This window comes from Stegodyphus dumicola, chromosome 1 (assembly GCF_044657685.1).
Source record: "Stegodyphus dumicola isolate Sdum_Otavi_A_Nest chromosome 1, ASM4465768v1".
Classification (NCBI taxonomy): Eukaryota; Metazoa; Arthropoda; class Arachnida; order Araneae; family Eresidae; genus Stegodyphus; species Stegodyphus dumicola.
In genome coordinates, this window is record NC_140768.1 from 115,795,709 (window position 1) to 115,804,770 (window position 9,062).

The following is a 9,062-nucleotide window of genomic DNA, read 5'->3' on the forward strand; positions in this document are numbered from 1 at the left end:
ACTATAAATACAGTATTTGGAACTTAGTTTCAAGGAAACAGAAAGTAATAATTATTTATAAACTTTATAGAAATGCAAAGAATGTTCATTTAATCTTATATCGTCACTGTAAATGGTCTACTGACAGTGACGTTCGTAATTTAAATATACTAAATGAAATTACTTTATTTGCATCAGATTGATTATTGAGATATTCTGTATTATTATTGATATTAAGATTTAGAAAAGCTGTTATTAGTTATTGCCTCTCTATTTAAAACTTTGTTTTAAATAAAAATGTTAAATTTATATTGTACTCTTTTGAGAATTTTAATTAAAAAATGTAGAAAGTATATTTGTGCAGGAATAGTTTTAACTTCATTTTTTCATAAAACTTTATCCAGAATTACGTAATTTTAGGTCTGTGTGATTTATCATTGATTGGCTATTGGGAATCTAAATATTATTTATAAATTATTTTGTTTTCAAGATAGATTTTTATATTTCGAGTTCATGAAATTATGCAAAACAGGGTTATATTAATAGTTTATATATTCTTACTACTTCCTAATGCATTATGGTGCTTGTTCGAGTGTATTATTTATAATGTTTGGAAAAGCTTTACTTTTGTAAAGTACTGGCGTATACTTACCACAGCTTTACTTTTGTAAAGTACTGGCGTATACCTCAAGTTTCTTTAAATAAAATACAGAATTGTATGAAATTCTTTCAATACTGCGAATGAAGAGGTTTTAAGGAAATAACGCATGTATTTCAGTTAGTTAAATATTAATTTTGTTTTAATTAGATAAAAATTAAATAAAGCTCTTTTTATCAAGAATTCTAAACAGTTATTCTTTTTGGGAATTAATTATCGCATATGGCATTAAATTTTAGCTGGTCCTTCATTAAGGCACTCTTTTTTTTTTTTTTTTTTTACGAAAATGTCTTACATAATTCTACAAAATATTCCAGTGTTAAATTTCTTTAGAATAATTTAGAACTGTGACTCAGTTTTCTATACACTGTGTTAAAAATCCTCTGTAGAATTATATAAAATTTTAGTTACAGCTTCCTTAGAGTTGTGTATATAGATTCTATAGACATATATATGTATATATTATACAAAGATTTGAGCAGAGAATTTTACAAAAATTTGCACAGTTTCTTATGCACAGATGGGCCAACCACTGGCCGAGATGTAAAGCTACTGAACACTGGTAGTTGACCTGGGATCGATACCGTAAGTACGGGCTGGCTGCAGGTAACTTTCCGTGTTTTTCTTCATGTGTAACGTGGATAAAAGGCAGTTTCACTTCAAAAGTCTTTCACGAAAGCAGACAACCCACACTTGCTTTTCCAAAATCAGATAAACCAACTCAATGTATATAACCTTATATAATGTGTACAGAATTAATTTATAGAATTTTTCTTAAAATATCATATCCAATTTATAGAAAGTTGGGCCATCTTTCTAAAGAATTATAAACAAGTTCCCTTGCTTTTATGTTCTGTAGAAGACCATATAAAAACCATTCGAATATTTACCAGCATTATAAAATCAAAAATATTTTCTTTTGTAATTAAAAAGAATGAATTAAATTTTTAGTTTTGAATAGCGTTTTTTTAACTTAAATTTTGAAATGATCTAGGATCTAAATGATCCATCTAATGATTATTGAAAATTTGTGAAACAGATGTGATTTTGTTCCCTAACAAAAAATGTTAACATCATTTTGATTTTAAAAAATAATTAAATAAAAATTAGATAAAATTTTGAATAACAGTTAAGTTAAAATTAAGAAACCATTTCTCTTATCAGACAATTTTTCAAAGCAGTTATTTCAAGAATTAAGTTTTAATAACTAGCAATATAAATTTAATTGTTTACAAAATTTTACGACTTAAATTGATTTAATTTTTCACAAAATTTATTTTTTGCGTTAAATAAGCAATACAAAAAATTGCGCAAAGTGCAATGTTAGAAGCTTAACCATTAAGCTAGAGGGAAAAAAAGGCAAAAATGTTCATTAAAAACTGGTTCAACATATAAGTAAAAAAAAAGCGTTTATTTTTACTCGTCTGTTTCATACATAGTACATCAAAAACGGAAAATTTACTTTCATTACTGTTTTAAAACTTTGCAGATTTCTATACAATCTCAGAGGCTTTATAAAATTTCAACACGATTTCGCAAAGCAGCGTTCCTATAGCAGTCTGTCCAGTGAAATCTTTAGAAAATTTCTAGAGAATTTTGTAGACATGCATTTCTATAGAAAATTATTTATGAAGTTCTGTAGAAATTTCTACAGAATTCTATTAGCATTGATAAAAATATTTAAGAGCTCCCTTACAGTGAGGCAAAAAAGTCCCCAAATATCTCCTATTCGATTGAAGTCTGGACTAAACACAAGCGTTTTGATTACACTGGGATACGTATATTAAGTCCACAGTATCTATCCAACTATCTGTAGAAAATTGTTTGACATGTGTTGCTCTATCTTTGTTATTAAATAATGAAGAAATTCTATTGTATGTATGTATGTTTCTCGCACTGTGGAAAAACGGCGGCACGAAATTTGGAATATAGGTAGCCCTCCACCCGAAAAGCGACCAATGGCAACACTGTACGGGAAAAAACAATTTTATCTTCAACACGCGAGATTATCTAGCGGAAATTTTGAAGATATGCCGTTTTTAAATATTTTGTGATATTGCTGCTGAATTGAATTTCGTGCTTTAAGTGCGAAGAACATGGTATTCAATAAATCAAGGTAACACATAAAATGTTAAAAAAGCGCGGGAGTAATATTAAATCTGAAAGCTTTCAGATTCTTTTCTTATTCTGTTTTATGTGTTTGTATTTTAAAGGTTTTCTGCACTTTTCACGGCAAATTCATATTCGAAATCCTAAAACTATAATCGAAAGATTTCAATTTGTTTGTTTTAAAATACCTGTTAATTTTTTAAAAAGAAATTTATGCTATACGTATATTATTTGTACTCCCGTGCTTTAGTAACAATCAGCATTATCTTCAGGATAACAGCATTGTGCTACACCTTCATTACGTAGTGGACAACAGTTCATTCATTACTTCAACAAGGATGTGATAACAAAACAAATTAAGAGATAAAAAAACTTATTCATTTGCACAGGTGCACTCAAATTTTGTTCGAAGGTCGACAGGAAATTGCACCAGTGCGTGCAAATAATGATACGTCGCGTCGTTTGTAAAGTTGTTAACAAAAAATTGTAGCATGTGGTCTTGCTTTATCTTGTTTTCGTGAAATCCTTAAAACTATCCCATTCGAATGCCCTCATGCGTGAATCCAAACAAATCGTTCCGAGCGGCGATTCTAGTGATTCTCTTCTCATTTTGTAAAGGTCTTTGTTTTTCATGCCTTTCACCAGATGCATTTTTCTTTCTTTCTTTCTTTTTTTTTTTTAACTTTCGCTGAAGATATACGTAGAAAAGTACTTTTTAGTTTTTTTTTTCTTTTTCTTTCTTTAACAAAAGTGAGTGATTGAAATTCTTTCGAAGAATTCTTCCGAGGTAAGCTGAAATCAGAGTTCCCAAATTTAAATTTTTATTTGAAAGCGAGTACATTTAAATACAATTTTCTTGGAGGCATCACATTAAAATCTCCACATGAGAATAATTAGCGTCATTCGGTATACTGAATTTTCTCTTGTATTTTATTTCTTTTTAAACTAATTTTATAGTCCAAATATCGAAAAGGGAAAATTAGGCGAGTCATTTAATCTGAAGAATCCGGTTAGAGTAAGAATATAACAAATGAAAAATAGTCCTGGACAAACTAGTGTTTTCCGACTAGACTAATTTGCTATTAAAAGAAGTTACTACTGTTTAATGAAATAATACTGTGTTAACTATCACCATATTATTTCTTTAAACGAAACCCACATTTCAACAAGAAAGCATAGTAATACTTGCATTATAATATCTGATGGTAATTAAATTAGCTCAATTACCTTCCAAAGCCCCAAGCGTACTTCACAGGAATGCTGGTCCTGAGAGGGAAGGAAGGAGGATGGCGCGAACCTGGAAGGAGGAACTGGATTTCGAAAAATCGAACGTCAGCAGTTGCTAAGGCTACTATGAGTTGGAATGTAACGAGGAGAAGTAAAATGAAATAACATGTTTATAAAATTCCTTGAGTATGGGAGCATCTACTACATCCGAGAAACTTAACGAAGAATCTGCGCAAATACGTTTCTCACAATAAATGAAGGGAAGATAAAATAGATGAAATGTAATGCAAATAAAATATACTGAATAAAAATAAAAATAATTCAGGGAACATACTTATCAATAATCCAACCCTGTGAGGAAAAAACTATGCACTAAAAGGTATTTCTCCCGCCTTCTTAGCATACCTTTGTAGTGTAGGGGTCAGCACGCTCGACGCGTATTCGAGAGGTCCGTGGTTCGAGTCCTGGTGAGAGCATTGCTCATTTCTTATGTCTGCTGCTTCGAAATAACCTAATGTCTCTACAGTGGCGCCCGAACTCAAAAGTGGTGACCAGGATATGGCGATTGAGTCTCCTAAACCCCAGTTGCCCTTTAAAAGATGAACTATATAGGAACTAGAGTCTCGGCGAGGGCATTGCTCATTTTTCATGTCTTCTACTTCGAAATCACCTAGTGACTCTACAGCACAATAGAGGAAATGGAAAATAATGCGAATATATTTTAAATTTTCAGAATTTAGCGCTAAAATAGGAGGCAGAAATAGGGTATGTAATATTATATTTTATTATGTTTTATATGCTTTAATTATGTTATGTTTTCGTATGCAAACACGCGGAACTTGGAAAATTTGATAACAATATCTCAATGATAACATTAATCGCGATCAGATTAAGCGGCATCTGCTGTATGTACGCAAGTATTGAATGTAATTACTATAGAATATAATAAAGAACGCATCCCAACACGTGTCTAAAGCCATCGGTAATTACACGTTACACTTTTGCCTGTAATACGGTTCAGTGGTTCTCAACACCCTTCATGCCTTTATGACTCTGTTTGTTTACTTGCCAGGTACTATATTTTGTCTTCGTTTTAGGTGAGCTATGAGTGTAGCTTCTATTTGCGTATCACTGTTATTGCCTTTCGATGAGTACCGCGTGTTAAAAAGGAAAGGGATTATTATTATGACCCACGCGCTTAAAACTATAATTCTTCCTTTCACTGCATAATACCGATTATTATAAAGAATTAAGACTGTCGGATTTACTTTGTGAAAAAGCGGGAAAATGTACTGAGCTCTGCACGCTTTTATTTCCTAAAGAAAAAAAAAAAAAAAAAGAATACTTAAGACCAAAAAAGGGTATCACGGTATTTTTTACCTCAGCGTTACTATCAGTACATGCAAATTGCTACCAGTTTTGTAGGTTGTAATGCACCTAAGTCAATAAATTAAGAAACTACTATTGTAACAGTTATTCTATTCTTCTTCGTAATAAATAAAAAATTAAATTTCATGTTGAAATAAATATTGTTACCAGCTGAATTAAGTATTATTTGTCACAGTAGTTTTCCAAATTTATTATCTGATTTTGGTGGAAACAAATCATAGTATGCCAGTCTTTTGTAATTCCACCATACACAAAGCGTTACTTTTTGGGACATTAGAAGAAGCCAGGGAGGGGCTTTGATCCAGGCTCTAAACTCATACAGGATTATTACCTCAACCCTGGAGTGTAGCTAATGGCGCGATGTTGAGACCCAAAACAGCCGGAAATACACCTGACAGAACCCGTAAAGTCGCTGCCGAGCCTGAATGGACTATCGAATAAGTCGGTGGCTCTAATCCTGTGATTTGATCTTTTTAGTATGCACGTCCCCCTGTCTATTACAGAGGTCCCCAAATTACGGAACGTAGGCCGGATTCCAGGCAGCAAGCACTATGAATCAGCCCCACCAAAGGTTTTTTTATTAATTTTTTAAAATTTAAAATAAGTAAAGTTGTAGAGATATTAGGTATGCTTAGAAGCAGGAGAAGTAAAAAATGAGCAACGCCTTCGCCAGGAATCCAACCACGGATCTCTGGAATACGCGCCCAGCATGCAGACCACTACACCACGAAGGCACGCTAAGATAGCGGAAGAAATACTTTATACACTCCCCCTTTTAAAGGGCGACTGGGATTTTTAGAGGACACAATCGCCAAATCCTGGGTGTGGAGAATCATCATCCACAACCCTTTTAGTTCTGGCGCCACTGTAGAGTCATTAGGTGTTTTTGAAGCAGGGAAGATGGAAAATGAGCAACGCCTTTCGCCGAGAATAGAATCTCGGACCTCTGGAATACGCGCCCAGCATGCAGACCACTGCACCACAAAGGCGGGAGAAATACTTTATAAAGTAACACACAAGTTAATAAATTTACTATATAACAACCATTGTGTAAATACAGTGCCTGTCATGTAAGTTCTTTATAAAGCATATTATAAATATCATTTCACCGTTTATAAATTTATAGTGAGTGAAATATAGTAACACTTTATAAAAGAAATGTCATAGAATTAAGAGATTTTGTGTTCTATATTTACTTTTTTTATAGTAGTATTCTAGGTTTTCTATCGAAATTTTTAGCGGTAATTTTATTTAAATCTTAATTTTCATTCTGTGTTAATATTTTTATTTTGAAGACGATTTTTTTCACCAGAATTGCCCAAAATACGAAATTCTTTGAGCGAAAATTTGCAACTGATGAAAATATAAACAAAATCTGCTGATAAAGTTTACAAAGGTGACTTAAACCACTTCAAAGTTGCATTGAAAACTAAACAAGTATCTGATATTAAGAATATTTTTTAAAATGTTTAAACATAAAAAAATATGTTATGAAAACTTAAATGAAAGCCTATTCGTGCTATTATAGCGATATAGATCCAAACGCAAAAATCTTGCTACCTTATTTAAAAATATGCGTATGCTATCATCTTTTACATTACCATGGTATGATAGGCTGGCTAGGTCTTGGCCCTCGCGGCTTATTGAAAGTGTCAATACTGGCTGCGGTCTAAACGTTTGGAGACCCGTGCTACAGAAGGTTCTTTTGGCTTACTCTGTGATCTTTTTGTTGCAACATTATTGTACAATATCATCTACTTTTCATCTCCAGTAGCGATCGGTTTAAAAAAAAATGGCGCTTCTTTATTTTTACTTCCTTGTTCGAATTAAATGAAGTAATGTAATCGCGAAAAATTTCAAGTGTAATATTTCAAAGGAAATATATTTCGACTGTTCCCGAGTCCATTTTGACTATTTTTTGTATGACATCTGTAGGTACAGAATAATAAAGAACTTTCTTCCGAAACGGATTCTAAAATGGATTTAAGATGGATTTAAAATGGATTTTCTGTTGACGTCTGTATGTATTTATCTCGCATAATTCAAAAGCGATTAGCCGTCTAATGCTGAAATTTTGTATATGAGACTGCTATATATCATCCAGTTGTGCATCTCCGAATGTTATTGTAATCGGCAGTATTAAAAGTGCATATATACAATTTCTTACTTTATATATATATAAAGTAAGAAATTTAGAACTAATGTTTCACAAAGACGAAAATTTTGAAATTCATAATTAATAAATTTCAAATAATCTAATAAATGTAACAAAGAATTTAATAAATATAAAAACCAAACTTTTAAACAATCAATACCCCAATCTAAAAAATTCCTTAACGAAATTAAAAGAAAAAAAGAATTTTGTAAAAAGAATTATTTTGTAATTACATACATACGAGGTGTGTGTGACACACACACACACACACACACACACAAAAAAAAAAAAAAAAAAAAAAAAGACTAAATGTGTAAGCTAAATGTGTAGACTAAATGTGTCACCAAAACAGTTGTTGTCAACTCCACTTTGGGAAAAAACAAAGCTTGAAAAAGCTTTGTTTCTTCAAACTGTTTTGGTGACGTCATGCCACACTCCTCCTCTATCCATGCGGCCAGTTTCGACTTAACCGACAACGCCAGTGGAGAGTAGTGCGTCACTGAGTGAACATATGCAAGTGCATTCTGCGGGAAAATGTCTAATGTAAAGAACCGAACAGGGAATCAACATCAAATTTTATCAAGTGAAACTTAAGAAATCAGTCACAGGGGGAAACATTTCAAATGTTAACCGAGACTTATGGAGATGAAACTTTGTCTCATGCACGTGTGTTTGAATGGGATAAACGGTTTTCAGGGCTGAGGGATAGTGCTGAAGATGATGAAAGTGCTGGGCGTCCCTTTGGGCACCCTGCACGTTCATCGTGATTGAATGGGTTCCCAGCGGTCAGCCTGTTAATCAACACTTCTACATTAAAGTACTAAAAAGTCTTCGGGAAAAAATTAGGAAGAAAAGTCTACAGCTGTGGCGTGATGGATGGCTGTTGCAGCAGGTCAATGCACCCGTTCACACGGCCCTATCTGTCAAACAGTTTCTGACCAGCAAAAACATTACTGTGATGGGGCATCCATCACCTGATTTGGCTACATGCAAATTTTTTTTTTATTTCCAAACTTTAAATCTTACTTAAAGGGAACCCATTTTACCTCAGCTGAAGAGGTTCAGGCAAAAACGGAAAATCTCCTGAAGGGCCCTTCCAAAAACTTCGTTCCAGAACTGTTACCAGCAATGGTAGCACTGAATGCAGAAGTGTGTGAATGCTGAAGGGAACTAATTTCAAGGTGATAATATCACGGAGAACTGATTCTGTAAGTACAATGATTTACTGGACCAGTCTCTTTTTTGTGTTATATATATTAATATAATATATCAAGCAAGGGAGTAACTACAATTTTGAAAAATTAATTTTGGTCTAGAAAACATCTTGCGCAATATGCTGCAAAATAAGTAATATATAAATTGTAGTAAGCTCGCCTAAAAGTTACCAAGAGCTGTTGCTCCAAAAAGTTCAACACGTTTTAAAAAAATTAATACATATGAAAAACGTTTTAAAAAAATTAATACATGTTTTTCATATGTATTAATTTTTTTAAAACATGTTGAACTTTTTGGAGAACAGCTCTTGGTAACTTTTAGGCGAGCTTA